Source organism: Leptonotus elevatus, chromosome 12 (assembly GCF_054856555.1).
Source record: "Leptonotus elevatus isolate MCC_2025b chromosome 12, RoL_Lele_1.0, whole genome shotgun sequence".
Taxonomy (NCBI): domain Eukaryota; kingdom Metazoa; phylum Chordata; class Actinopteri; order Syngnathiformes; family Syngnathidae; genus Leptonotus; species Leptonotus elevatus.
This window is the reverse complement of record NC_141250.1, coordinates 4,890,320-4,905,838: the sequence shown is the minus strand read 5'-3', so window position 1 is coordinate 4,905,838 and position 15,519 is coordinate 4,890,320. Positions and strand designations below refer to the sequence as shown.

The 15,519-nt window shown below is 37.1% G+C and overlaps 1 protein-coding gene and 1 long non-coding RNA gene across 4 annotated transcripts in view; one reads left to right on the top strand and one right to left on the bottom strand.

Moving 5' to 3' along the window:
* Positions 1 to 15,519, top strand: part of LOC147164312 (alpha-tectorin-like) — a 46,067-nt gene that overhangs the window by 6,338 nt on the left and 24,210 nt on the right. For 2 of the 3 annotated variants that reach the window (XM_086090592.1, XM_086090591.1), the window contains exons 2-3: positions 7,751 to 7,828; positions 8,531 to 8,614. The gene's annotated coding sequence lies outside the window, so the exon portion shown is untranslated. Of the gene's footprint in view, positions 1 to 6,750; positions 6,868 to 7,750; positions 7,829 to 8,530; positions 8,615 to 15,519 lie in introns of those variants that run through there. The other variant, XM_086090594.1, reaches the window with a different exon arrangement.
* Positions 816 to 4,367, bottom strand: LOC147164315 (uncharacterized). Its single transcript, XR_015096730.1, has 3 exons — positions 3,762 to 4,367; positions 3,388 to 3,437; positions 816 to 1,239 (listed from the first exon to the last, which is right to left on the bottom strand). It is a non-coding gene; the product is annotated as an uncharacterized LOC147164315 (long non-coding RNA).

Genomic DNA, 15,519 nt, shown 5'->3' with positions numbered 1-15,519 from the left:
AGACAATCCATTTTCAAGGATTTAAAGTTAGTTAAAGGATTAATAACAACATCAATTTGGGGTCATGGGCAACTTGCTAAATTGCCATCATAGGTATGTAATTACATGTAAAGCTCCTCCTTGAGGAAGTATTTCTTTTTGACCAAAAATATTGCTTTTTCACTAATGTACATGTTAATTTACATAATGGAACAACATTGCATTTAAACTTTAGCACTTGAACAAACTACTCCAAAAGGAGATGTGCTGCTTTGTCACCATTCAATCTGTGGATTTTTCCCCCCCATTTTTGCTCCATTATAGTTACAATAAATATCAATCACTGAATACAATGATTCCTGACAGAATCACTGACATATTTCTGTTGCATTATTTTTAATGAGCCGGATTGCTGGAACACAGGATAGGTATAATTGGGTTACATTCAACCCAAATGTTAGACTAAGGTAACAGCTGGATTGAGCGAGGATTGATTGGTCATGCCTGGAAAGGTGGCAAAAGGATGATTTAATAGAAAAGCTGGCTGGTGCTGCATGATGTAACACAATACCCCAGACGTCAAATTAACAACGAAAGCATATATCTGGCATCTCTGTCAATGCATTTTACTTTTTCAGCTATTTAATGATTATTGTCAATAAATGAAATGAAATCCAGTAAAACTGTTTGATCAAAAAATATTTATTATTTACAAATGATAAATTGGACAATTATTTTATGAGGTAAATGGGCAAAAAAAAAAAGGGACAAAAGGCTGATCAAGTCATTGTCAATGTGACTGGTTGGTCACCTGTGAACAGGTAGACCGTGATTTCACAGAAGGACAAGTTCACTTTCTTTTTCGATTGTCCAAACTTGACTGACTTGAAGAACTTTTTTGCTCGCCTCTCATGCTTCTTCCTTTCTTTCTCTTCCCGCTCTCGCGCTCTCTTTTCTGCCCTTTCCCGCTCTTTCTCCTCCTCCTTGTCTCTCTTCTCACGTTTCTTCCTTTCTTTCTTCTGCCGGTCTCGCTCCTTCTTTTCTGCCCTTTCACGCTTTCTTTTCCTTCTTGTCTCTCCTCTTGCGCTCCTTCCTTTCTTTTTCCTGCTTCTCCGCAAGCTCCTTTTCCCTCTTTATCTGCTGCTTTCTCTCTTTCTTTTCTTGGGCCACACATAGCTTTATATCGCTCCATGTCTTTTCTTCATTTGTCTCTCTCTTCAAATCGTCTTCATCGCTCATGTCGTCATTGTGCAGCGAATTCTGTTGAAATTAAAGTGAGACATTACCTGTCAATCAATTCATCACTCATCCATATTCTATTCATTAAGGTCACTGGTGAGCTGGAGCCTATCACTGCTGGCTTTGGGGTGAGGGTAAAAAAGTCTACACACCCCTGTTTTGCCATGCCATGTTTTTGTGATGTAAAAACAAAAAGACACCAAGAGAAATCATGTAAAAAAAAAAAAAATCCTACATGACGGATAACTGTACAACCCAATAAGAAGAAACAATCTATTCGCAAGGTTGCACAAGTGTGCACATCCCCTGACAACCATGTGTGCATTTGACTACCTCTCAAATGGCTTACAGTGTACGGTAATTTGAATTAGCCTCCTCTGCGCTAACTATCATTTATGCGTTGTCTCATGCCCCAATCATGAAAAATAAAAAAATTGATGAGTTAATAACACTGGTCAATAGCAAATTATAATCACAGATGGATTCATGTGTCCCTAAACCAACTTTGTTTTATGCTGATTTAAAAAATGTCTTTACTTTTTTCTGAGTACATCAGATTTTTGTTGTTGATATTTTAATTGATTTGTTTTAATTTTAACTTGAAAAATCCACTTGTTGCTGAACCTAACGCCTAATTTATTGACCAATATAATTAAAGTAACACACCTTGTACTACAGAAGCGGGAACGGCATTATTGTTAAAGGTCATTAGAGTATGCATTACTGAAAAAAACAATGCAATTAGTAAAGCAGTTTCTTTTTAACAAACACCCACTAATGATCCATTACAAGATGCACAGTAAGAACCAGAGGTGGGCAATTTAAAAAATGTTGCCAGTCCATCATTCGTAATTTTTTTCAAGCATAACCAAATTGTAATTGTCAGTCCGTCATCATTATTTTAACTGCACTTCCATCATTGCTTCCTTTAGTAAATTTCATCAATCATAGTATGGAAATATTGCAGCAAAACTCACAATATCTTGGATGAAATTAACATTAACATTAATGTGCTTCCGATATTAATATTATACAAAATATTGCAAGTTTCATTCTAATATTTTCAGACTATGATTATTATATTTTTAATCCATGTCTACATGAATTGTGGTGGTTATCGGTCATGGTTTTGGGACTTTTCTAATATACCGGTGCCACACCAAGTTGGCCTTAGTTGGCCCCGATTGTTTATGTTTCCATTTGACTTTTTCGCGGCCGTGCGGGTACAATGGAACTGCCTTTTATAATCATCTCGGAGGTGGTTCTGAAGCGCTGTTCGCATTTACAAATTAACATGTAGTAGTGGATGAATTTTTAATGGTTGTGGTAAGAAAAAATAATAATTCACGAATGCACATAAGGCTTGCCAGATAGTGTTCCCATTCACTTGAATGAGAGCTCCAGCCGCAGCCTCGTCACTCTTCCGGCCTATGGACATGGCTCCTGCCTCGGGGATGGTGGTTTGGTGGCCACCGGAGGGCTTATGATGCCACGGAGTGAGGATGATGAGCCAAATGAATGACACTGTCGGTTGCTCTCCATTCGGAATGAATGAGCGCTTGAGGCGAGCTTCGTGTGTGTTGGTCGCGAAAATCATGATTGCAATATTTCATTCGTAGCGGTCCATATGAAATTGTAAATATGGTTCAATGTTGATGTAAAATGCTAAATTTGTAGTCAGTATATATTGTGCCATTTTGTTATGATGCCCAGAAATAGATTTTTCGTCTATATGTGAAAGCTTCTGTGCATTTAATGGGCTGTACTTTGCAACATCTTGCAAATGGTAATTCATTTAAGTAGTAATTAGTAATAAGTAATTCATACTTTCACTTAATGTGGGTATTTTGGGTTTGTTTATTCAACCCCGCCAACATCTGGCAGGAGAGACTGTGCGTGTTTCCATCAGTCAGACTGAGAGGTCAGTCGGCACTTGTTAGTGACGATTACACTGACGGACGAAAACCCACTTACGTACGTACAATGCTTCTTTTTTTTTTTTAAGTTTCTCATAATTCGTCAGCCAAACAGGCGTCTGTCAGTGACTGAACAAGTTTCAAGACGCATAGTACAATTTCCACTCAGCTCGTGAAGCTGCAAAATTAATGTAGCAAATAAAATGCCATTGTTAGTAGGCTATGCATATATTAAACATCTTTTTTGGCTTACCATGTTGATGAGATGAGTGTTCACTTCTCTTTTCTGTGCTTGCTTGCTGGCTGTCAACAGTAAAGGTGCAGAGTCAGTGTGTGTGTGTGTGTGTGTGATGCCTGCAAACTGTCTAATACTATTATAAGATCAAGCATCAAAGAAACTGAAAAGCTATTTGGTGGGGCTGGGCCAAGCTGGTAGTGTAGAATGTGTGTCAGTGTGAAGTCACGGGGGCGTAGCCAATGTGTGTGGGCCTGTTTTGAGTTTGTGACAATCATTGTCTTTATGTTTTCCATAGTAAGACCTGAGTTGTGATTAAGAATGATTGAAAGACCTCAGTTTTATGACATGATGTTTAGTAAGGCATCATTTTTAATTTTACTTTAGCTTACCTGCGTGATCACAACAGGGACCACCAACATTCTGCTTATTTTCCACCATTCTGTGGCGGCTTTATGTACTCCCACTTACAGCCGCTCAAGGTTCCGTTGTCACCCGACTGAGTATCCACCACCAGTACTTCTCCAGGACTCGGATATCACTCTTGCCCCAGTCACGGTGGATCTAGCAGGAACTTTCATCATGACAACTCCAAAACCATCAAATTGTGCAGGGGTACGGTCAAGGCAGGCGAGGGAGGAGAGGCATTGCCTCACTGGTGCACTCTGCTGTTCTTTCCTTTCCACTGCATGTAAACAGTAAAAAAAAAAGAAGAAGTTATGATTGACATTAAATTATGTTCCATTTTAGTTATATAGCTCGTGCTTGGGCAGCTGGAACGGATAGGGTACAGACAATAACAACTAGCCTCAGCTCTTTGATGGCGTGCAGAGTTAGCCGCCATCTTGAACAGGGAGCCCACAGCAAGCTGTTTCTTTTACTTGTACTCAGCTAACTGTGTTAGGTTTTGATAAATTATTCGTAACTCGCCAAATTTACCTATTTTGACACAAATTAGTTTGTTAGAAATATCAGACATGCACTTATGATACCGGACACCTAGGTATTAGCTAATTTTATTATCCCCCCCCCCCCCCCCCCCATGTTATGCTTCTATATGCCAAATACTTTATATTCAAAGACATCTACAAAATCCAACAATGAGCTTGGTTGAACTGTATATTAAATATTCTTTCCGGTTTTCTTGCTATCATATTATTGAACAGTGCGTAATTGATTAAAACACAATTAAAGCTTTGAAACTAAATAGTTCTTCAGTTTAATGTTCATTTAAATTGCCTAGTGAAACTAAAGGTATATTTGCTATATCTACTGTAACAGTTTAATTGAAGATCTGATGGAGATATTTTCCAAAAGTTTTCTTGACAATTTTTTAAAATCATTTAATAATTTGTTAGATAAATAAGTGGCATTTTGTACTGCCAAAAACGATACTTTAGGCATTACACATTTTCTTTTGTGTCACTTGACTTAATCACTTGATTAACTTAGCGGTACCAGAATTAAAATAAACAGGAAATTGACACGAGTCCCTCCCCCTTGGATGTATAGGCTAATCTTCTATTTTGGGTTCATATTTTTATATCTGACTTCTGACTATGGTAGCAAGCTTAGCTAGGTCGGCTAACGCTTTGACCAAACACCCCTGTCAACTTCGGTCACGGGGTAAAGGACATCTTGTCCTGTGTCTTCTCATCCACCGTAAAAGGGAAAACAAAACTGTTTGGAAACTTGGAAACAATTAAATGACTTTCTCCATTGAAAGAATCGACTTATTTTCCCAATATTTACATCTGCAACGGGCGACTCATTTTCTTCGCGTAGTTTGACATTAGTTAGATAAATACGTTTAGGTACGTTACTGCCATCTAAAGGTATGGAGTGTGCATTGAGGAATCAGGATGCCTGTAAAAACAGACACACAAACAATCAATCAAACAAACAAACAAACAAAAAAGCACCAAGGAGTGTTTTTTTTAAATATAAAATTTGATGCACCCATAGACAGTATTAAAACAAAAAATGGTAATCATTTAACATTGATTGCAGTAAATGCTAAATATAGTCATTATTTTATGATATAAATATATATATATATATATATATATATATATATATATATATATATATATATATATATATATATATATATATAATGTCTTAGTTACCATATACATTAGTTAATTTAAATTGCTGCGTTTTAACTGATAATGTACAGTGTACTGCAATTAAATAATAAAAACAATAATAATCCTGATACAAATCTGCCGTTGGGGAACTTTTGATGTATTTTTTCAACCGTCCACCAGATACTGCTGTTACACAAATTGTTCTTCTCATTTTTATAACAGGAATTATCTTTTAATTTACAAGTTGATATGCTGAGGAGTTTTATTGATGGAGCATTCAAGGTGGAAGCTGAGGAAATCAGCTGCAGTTGATTTGTTGAAGGTCCATTCTCTGATTACTTTATTAGTTTAGCCTTTGCCTCAGGTTCTCACGCTATCAAATGTATTGAACTATCCGTGTATTTTAAATGCACCGTTTGTTTTCTTTTTCAGCCAATTATGCCAAGCTGAAGGGCAAAAGTCATAATAGGTGTCTGATCAATGAATATTTCCAAGGATGTCCAGTTGTCCACTTCTTTGCTTTTCGGTGGCTCTTCAGTTCTTCAGGCCTATTATACTGTCACTTCTCCTCTCCACATCCAACATATGTTTGCTAGCTTAATGCTGACATATACTCAATTTTGATCAAATTTGTATGTAATAAAAACAACAGATATATAAATGATTAAAGTAACCTATAGTAATAAAAATAACAACATTACTCTTAATTGGTTACAATTAGTTACAACACCTGATACTTTAAGTTGTGAAAAAAAATGACTTCACGGTAATAAAACATAATTCTGAAGATGGAGAAATAGGCTGCTTCTGGTATGTTTCTTCACCAAAGCTACATCCGATTGTTGGACTATATGATGTTGATATAGGTTTATTATTCATTGTCTTGATCAGAGTGTAAAACTAAAATCAGTGTCTGCCCCTGGCATCGTTTCGCTGGTCCTCAACATGTGTCGTTGAATGTCATACATGGCGTGCATCTCATAAATACACATTCCAAATTTCCAGGTGTTAGCCAGTACCCGACTGCAGTTTTTAGTTTTCAGGCATGTTGAGGCCCCAATATTTTTGGTTGGATGAATACTAAGACACGGGTATTAAAAGGAACCCCGACTATAATTTTGCTCTATATGATTTATTTGGTTGTTATTAACATAACTACTGGATAATAAGATACATTTTTTGAAAACAATATCCAGTTTAATATATTTTGTTGAAACTTTTGCAAAACATTTGCATGCACACCATCATTGTTGTTTACGTTGCAATGCATTCTGGGTAGTGACATAGAATGGTTGCTGCCCTCTGCCGAGTAAAGCAAAAAATAAAAAATAATAGCGAAATATACTAGCACAAGCGCAAAGGAGTCACACTGCGCGGCTTTTGGATGCCATTTTCACTGAAAGGAAAGGTGAATAAAAACAGGAAGGCAAGCCTCCATAGAAATTTATTATTTTTATGTGTATAGGGGACACCACAGAATTCGAATGCTAAAAATGTTTAGGAAAGGTGTCTGTATTCAAAGGTGGCATAAACATGAGGAGATTTGACTTTCCAAAAACACCCTGCGTATGGGTTTCATTCCCCTACCCCTGTCTTGCGCTAACCTGCCCCTGATTGTGCTTTTCACACCTGTGTTTCGTTACTTCTTATTATCTCATGTCTCATTCTGTCTCTTCGCCATAAAGTGGAGTTATTGTGGGTGCAAGCTCATGTTGGTGTTCCATATAATTCGGATAATATTAGGACAGGGTGCCTCAACAGGGAAGAAATGACACATTTAACAGACGATAGATTTGATCTGATGTGTGTGTTAATCATTTGACCAGTAGAGGGCAGCAATATACTTGTCGAGCACAGTCAGCATTTATAGACCTTGTCTTTTTGCCTCACATTTTTGACATATGTTTGCCTTTGCTGACTGCCCAACCAAACCTATTAATTAACAAATTATTTTTTTAAACTCTTTTTTGTCTTGACTTTGAGTCCTACTTTTCATACTGTTTATGACAGAAAGCGTCTCAGTTCTTGACAGCAAGATAGTGACATTTGGCGCTAAGAAATACTTTGATAGAGCTTAAATATGTTTAAAGTATGAGGGAGGTAATATAACATTTCTAATGGTCCCTGTCAGAGATTTTAGTCTATTGCGCTTGGCTTTGGAGCATTTTCTTTTCGATAAATAGGGCTTAAGGTCTAAATGTGAATGCCAATGTGACTATCAAGGGTGAATTTAATAAAATGTGGCTCTAAAATATAAGCATGCATAACTGAACTAAATAACATCATCTCAGATCCCTACAAATGGCTTGCGACCACCCCTGACTCTCTTCGCTGGGACAGGCTCCAACGCACCCATGATCTTCCATAAGGTAAAGTACTATAGAAAATTGATGAATAGCTGTCTCAGTTCTTTTAAGGTACTGACTGATCTGGTAAGGTGCTGACAACAGATGGAATTAGTCGTTGTTGTCATTCCAGACTGTCAAAAGATCCAAATATAGAAATAAGCTCATTGCTGGAAGGGATTTTAAGAGGTACAAAGGCAACAATAGGGAACACAAAACCTTTAATCAGCGCCCGACGAATAAGCACAACGGCGTCCCACGCCGAGTGAATGGAACATTCCAAGTGTCACGTTAAAGTACTTTAATTCTAGGCGAGTTTTTTTTTCTCACCGTGCGACGTGGAATGCAGAAGATCTGCACCAATGGCGTGACCTGTCAGTACTGTCTGCAACGCTATGTTGTATTCTGATTGTCACGGTTCAGAAGACGACTACTGTTGCTATCATATGTACAGTATTACTCCACTCTCTGCGAATTTGCATTAAGTTGTACCTTCCTACATAGTCTGACTAATAAGAGATTTTGCGCGGTGCATTATGGGTAATGCAATTTTTTGGGGCTACCAAATATAGTATTCAAAATAAGCAATAAACAAAGGTGGGATCTGGACCATATCAACATCTAGAAAGTTGATGTTTTTATTTAATCAATTTCAAACAAGCATATAGTCTTTGTCATTTGATACTCAGTACCCTGATCGCCCTCTATTTGGCTGGATGTGTGCAGTGCACCATACTGGGAGCGCAAGTTCAGAGGGAGGAGGGGAAGACGCAAAACTGAGGAGCGACACCGGGACGTGATGAGAGACAGGTAGGACATTTCTTCAATGAGGGGTCAAGGGGCTGGAAGTGCAGTGCTTTGCCCTGCGGTGCATGAGGAATGGGATACACTATTTAGTGCTGACAACACATACCGTAATGAGCGTACCGTAGTTTAATTTAATATGTTGCATTACTTAGTTGCAGAAAAACGTAACGTTTCTGTGAATAACTAGTTTTGTAATAAGTTACTCTGCCAACAAAGCACAAATAGCCTGAACAACAGTGTTGTTTTTGGCTACATAATGTGAGCGAATCAATCGCCAATTTGACGTGCTGCAATAATATTTAAGACCAACACAATGTTTTTCTCAATTTACAAAGTGATAGTGACTAGAAAACGATTTCTGTCGGGCTGATCCCAGGCTGGTCTGTCTCTACATTAGTTTCGCTGTCCGCTAGCTAGCTTACTGTACTTCCCTCGGTTTCAAGACATTGACAAAACAAATGTGTTCAAGACATTTTCTTTTTTTCCCTAGTTTACGTATAGTCTACGTCTGGATCTTGATGCATCATTGTCTTTTAAGCCTCACATTGATTCTCTTGTAAATAAATAAATAAAAACCTGCACCTTAAGTTAAGTTTCTATTTTAGAAACAAGTTGTGTTTTTCTTTCCATGCAAGGAAGAGACTTGTGGCTGCTACATGTCTTTCTGTGCTTGATTATGGAGACCTTTTATACTCAGTTTATCATGCCTCCTTGCACGTCATAACAAACTATGGTCCACAAACTCATTACTGTGAACTGTATTCCCGGGTTGGATGGCCTGCTTTGGACACTCGTCGGCTGACACGCTAGTACAGATTTATTTACAAGGGACTCATAGGGTTACTCCCTCCATACTTGAAAGTTTATGTTCAGCGAAAGTCTGTTGGTCCTTACTCTCTTTGTTCTCAGGACATCTACTTACTGACTGCCCCTACTGTCAGGACAGAGAAAGTAAAGATGGCTTTTCAGTATCGAGCACCTACTGATTGAATTTTTTTTTACAAAACACAATTAAACTTCCAGATCTCATAACTATGTCTCAGTTTGATGCCATTTTTAAAGGACCTAGAAGTGAAGTCATTAACCTGTTGCTGTTTTTAATTTACTGTTTTAACTGTACATAATGTTGTGTCGTGTTGCACCTCTTGGCCAGGACTCCCTTGAAAAAGAGATCTCTCAATGGGATTTTCCTGGTTAAATAATGGTTAAATAAAAAAATCGTTCTTTTCTGTAGGGAAATTGTGAAGAATGACTTGACGTAACCATATTTACTCTTCTGTCTAAGGGCGAACTTGAAGCTTTGTGATGGTGATTTTTATGCCAACGTTCAAGCCTATAAATTCTATTAGAGTAGTTAAACATGACACAAAGGACATCTGTAATTTTGTCCCTTAGGGCGGTAAAGCCATTAAAAAAAAACGGTCTTCCTGCTGTATATCGAGGATTTTGATCTTTGATGGATGGGTCTGACTGGAACATATCTGCGATGAATGGGGATTTACTGTAATATATTGTGTGAGACTAATTGATTTGTTGTCAGGCGCATTTCGGGAAATTCCCAAACGGACGGGCGATTCCAGGCCGAAATTGGTGCTCATCAGGGCCGGTCCAAGCACCCCTAGCCCAGTCAAGGAATAGGTTGCAGTGCACGTTTGTCAACTGGCCACCGTCTGCTTCTTGCTTGTCGTCATCATGGTCGTGGTTAGCTAGAACCTACCACCAGTCAATCATACGGCACACACTGTATGTAATGCAATCAAACTCCACACACATGAAGGACACTGCTAGAGATTTGAACTCTGAACCTGAGCACTGTGAGGTGTACGTGGTAACCACTTGCGCACTGTCATGTGCATTAGTTCTGAAATACTGTATACAAATAACTTTATGCAGTGAAAACAAGATAGTCAATAGTGGCTTCAATCATATTTTCTTGAAAAGAAAAGCTTGTGTAACTAAAGGATTACATTATCTCAGGTCCTAAAAGGTACAGTATGAGCCGACAGCATGCATGTCGAAGGAAGCGATTTTAGAAAGACATAGACATAGACAACAATAAGAAAAGCAAAACCTGCAAAGTGGAGTAAAGCACAATAGTGTCCCACAGAATTCCAAGTGTCACGCTAGTACTTTGACGTCAGGTCCTTTCTCACCAGCGGAATGTGGAATGCAGAACTTCTGCACAAACACCAAGTGTTGTCACTATTGTTTGCGACTCCATGTTGAATTATCATTGTGACACTTCAGAAGATGGCTACGTTGACTCCATGTCGGGTGGCCATTTAAAAATGAATACTAGTCAACTTTATTATTATTATTATTATTATTATTATTTTAAATAAATAAATAATTATAATAATAACAATAACACACGTGGACTGATTGATGGTATGGTTTGGTGAAAATATATGAAATTAACCAAATTTGACTTTGGAGGTTTCGGCCTGAGGCCAGTGTCACCTAATTAGCACAGTTAGCATGTAGCTACTCCTCTTCCCATAACTTAGCTTTCCTATTAAACCTGCTCTATGTAGGATTTTTCAAAAAATTAATACATTTCTATTATGACTCAAACATCTTGGGTACTCTTGCAACTTGCCTTTGGCCAATAGTTTTAAGGCTGAATTTGGGTTCGAATTGTCCACCCTCAGTGTGCGGATGTGACGTCATGTGAGCAGAGTTTCGGTCAAACGTGGCAACAGCAATTAAAAATTCAATTTGCTGCATTGAGCAGCTTTAAGGTGCACGTTTACTTTCATCAGCTGGCTTGTTAAGTTACTGTTGATGCATCACTGGACGTAATTGTTATTATGGGAGCACTACTGACTGGTCAGATATTATAACTTGCCAAATAAATGTTATTTATGTTTATTAATGCCAAAAGTTTCAAAAAGCTTTTTAAATAATATAGGTTTATACAGCAATAAGAAATACATTTATGTTACAATTATTAAAATTTTCAAGGTTGCTTGTTGTCATTAGTGTCACTGGTAAGATGAAACACACCGAATCGGTAAAATTACCGAATGAACAATACTGAGCTCTCTCTCTCTCTCTCTCAAAAAAAAAAGATGAAACACACCCAGGATAATTTAAAGGTTTACGTTGACATGCATGTTAGCATGTTCCTAAGCACCAGGAGAAAACCCATGCAAGTATGGGGAGAACATGCAAACTCTGCAGTAGAGGGTTCAAACCCAGAACCTCTCAAATGTGAGAGAAATTGTTAACCAATATAATGCCTTGGTGCTTATACATATTTTCATCATTTGCAGTTAGTGCGGTTGTTTTTGGATTGGCCATCAGTTTCACGCATCCATTTTTTAAAATTAGCCCCATTAGAGTTGTGCGGCAGCTACAGCCTTGCAGCTGACTTTGAGCAAGAGGAGTGTTACACCCTGGACTGGTCGCAGGCCAATTGCAGGGACCCGAGAGTACGCAAACTTTTATTGTAGAAGACAATATGATTGAAATCACAATTGATACTCGCATTATCATTGCATTAAACAGTATCCTTAGACTTCAAGTCTAATGACACTTGTAGGTAACCGTTCACATTCACATTTAACTCCAACATACAGTCACGCTCCAATGTATTCAAGTTAAATTGTCATGGAAATTCCTCAAATTATTAATTTGATGACTTTCTGATTACAATAACTAGTTTTGTATTATATAATGTTTTACTTTTGTATGATAAACATAGCTTGATGGGCTCATGTGTTGAATGTGTGTGTGCGTGTTTTTTTTTATCACCTTTAATTGGTACATCTCCCCTGAGGTGACAATCTTTTGTCTAAGGGATGGTTTAGGAGGTCTCATTAGAGTCTTTTTTTAAGTATGTGCTAGCGACTAATAGGTGGACTAGTTTGGTCCCGAAGGACCATATTAGCTTATCAGAAAATCTGTGTTAGTTTATGAGCAGTTGTAGTCATCAGGAGTGTTGGAGCTTGGAGGCGGGTTTAAGAAGTCATGTGACATAGTAGGGGTGTGCCCAAAAAAAAGAAATTATGCTTATTCTTATCATCATCATTATTATCATTATGTTTATTCAGCCCAATATTTGGTAACTGAACCTGATTTCAAAATGGGCCATGCACAGTTGCACACATACAGTATGAGCCAGAAGACATGATGCAACACAAGCAAGCTGCCTTTTAAATTTGTATTTATTTGTTAATATATTGTTAATTGTATTATTTATTTATTTTTTACGTGTTTGTGTTATTTAATTTCCTTGAATATTCATAATGTATCTATACAAACACTTTCTTTTTTTATGTTATTCATTTTACTGCAGTTGTTTCTTTTTAGACTTTAATATTGTCATTTAATGAGTTAATATGCTTTTTTTTCTTACAACTGCATTTGATGACTGGGTTTCGAAATGTGCCCTGCAATATAATAATATGATAATATTGAACAATGAACACCTTGACATGCTTTTATTGCAATAATCAATTATAAGTAAAAGGCATTTACATACATTTTACTTATGTGAAAGTAAGTACATTGGTATACTGGTTAACCAGAGGAAAAAAAGAAACTCATCTGACACAGTACAAAGTACATATAAGCATTTGAACGTATAAAAATGACAGTTGACAATACAAACAGTTCTGAACAGTGCATTTTATATTTATGTAAATATTTATTCTAAACAGATTGGAGCAGTGTATATAAACATTTGTGGATGAACAAACAAACATTTGTGCAGGCTTAAGTAAAATTCTGGAGTCACACAGTTGACATAAATGATCAGAAAGTCAGAAAAATGTGTTTTTACCTGAATGATATTTGTCGACTTGTGCGGTGCTTAGATTAGAATTCTTAGACAAAATTACAATGTGATAAAATGAGCAATGATGTGTTGTTTTAATAACACAGAAACAAACAAAAAAGAAGCAGTAGCAGCACAGTTTGTGTCTATTTTGTGCACATTTGTTGATTTTTCTCCCGTTTTAGCAGCTAAACACAACAAAGAAACAGTTGCAGTGGCATTTACATGATGTAAGCCTGGTGAGAGTCGGAAGAACCAACAACTTCCAAGAAGAGAAATCTGAAGCAACATAAAGAAACCCACCGAGAAGTCCAAGGTTGCCAAAGAAAGCAGCAGGAGGTTGGTTGGGGTGTGCAGCTGCCTGAAACATCCCAAAAACATTATTATATCTCAGTCATCAATTGCGAATAGCTAAAGCCTTACTTAAAGTGATAGATGGAGATGACAACCAGCAGGTTTAGAGTGACGGTGATCAGAGAGATGGCCGACAGCAGCAAGTAGGTGGTGATCGGTTGAGATTGCTGCATCATACAATCCTGAATCCACTGTTGAAATGATTGCGGGTTGTTGGCTAATCAAGTAGTAGAACCAGGGACATCGCGAGAACATGTTCAAAATTTCTTGGCGGTAAGAACAATTAACCTCGACCCTTTGCAACCTTTTGCAACCTTTTGCAATTTTTAACAAACCCTGACAAAAAAAACAACATATACTATGCAGGCATGACAATCCTTCACCATTCGGTGAAATTCGCCATTTTGAATAAAAAATACGTCACCTATGTCAGTTCTCCCCAACTTTTTTTTCCACTACGGACCGGTTCATATAAGTATAATATTTCTTCTCTCCCTGTTTTTTTTCCGAACAGTGGATTGTGATATCTTCTTGTAAAGGTTGGCTGTAATGTCACTGACTGTTGTCTTTGGGTGTTTCTACACAGCTCTCACCATGTTTCTGTCATGAACTGCTGTTGATAACCTTGGTCGACTCGTTTGATGTCTGTTGCTCAGTAGTCAGTGCCAGTAATTTACTTTTCTATTCAGGATGATCCAAATTATTGTATTGGATATGCTCAATGTTTGTGTACTATAGCTTTAGTCTACACTTTGTTGTGTACAGTACAGCTGCTCCCTACATATTCACAGTTCAGCATTCACAAATTCACCAGTTTTTTGGAACATATCCACACCTCATTCATGGAAACACCCACTTTCTTATTCATTTCTTTTATCATTACCGTGATTTACCCATTAGTTGCTTTTTTACATTTTATTATTTTTTTTAACTTTGCACTCTTGGTTATTTGCATTTTTTTTCCAGATTGTTTTTCAATTTGCTATTTGTGGTCGGGCTTGTTTCCTATTCCCTGGTAAATATCCACCTTAAACTCTGTTGTAGATCTTTTACTAGCCGTATTAGACTGAGCAGTAAGGAAAGAAAAGCAAATAATAATTTTGTTGCAATATCTTTATTCATACAGTATCTTCATTATTTCCAGACTGCATAGGTCTCCTCTTAGCCAGTTGCATGCCATCATTTCAAAACACACACACAAAACATTTTGCCAGAACCTTTGTGGTTCTGATTGCAATTAGTCACTCAAACCCTTACACCATGTTAAGGTGTTGAATCATTCATAAATAACTAAATATTAGAACTGTCGTAGACAAGAAAGTATCACTGTGCAAATAATTTACAAATTTTCAGTGACGGATGCTGCCATGTGTCCAGCATCACTCAAAATCAGCAAGTTTTTTTTTTCTTCGACAATGATGGCAAGCACACATGAATGCGACACAATTGATGTTTTCTTCATTCATTTATTTTTTACATTTTTTATCTAATGACACTGGTCAAAAAAAAATACAAAATGTTTTAATCAGAGATGCAAGTATACTTTTCAAAATGAATTATTTTGTGCTAATTCCAAATCTCACTCTTTTTTTCTGTAGCATATCAGGTTTTAATAATAATTGTAATGATAATAATAATAATAATAATAACAAAACAACAATAATAATAATGACAATAATGAATCAAAGCATTCATGTATGTTTTTGCTCCTTGCATTGTGAGTTTCTGATTGATCTGACTTTTGCCTTATTGTACTTTGACGTGTGAATAATAA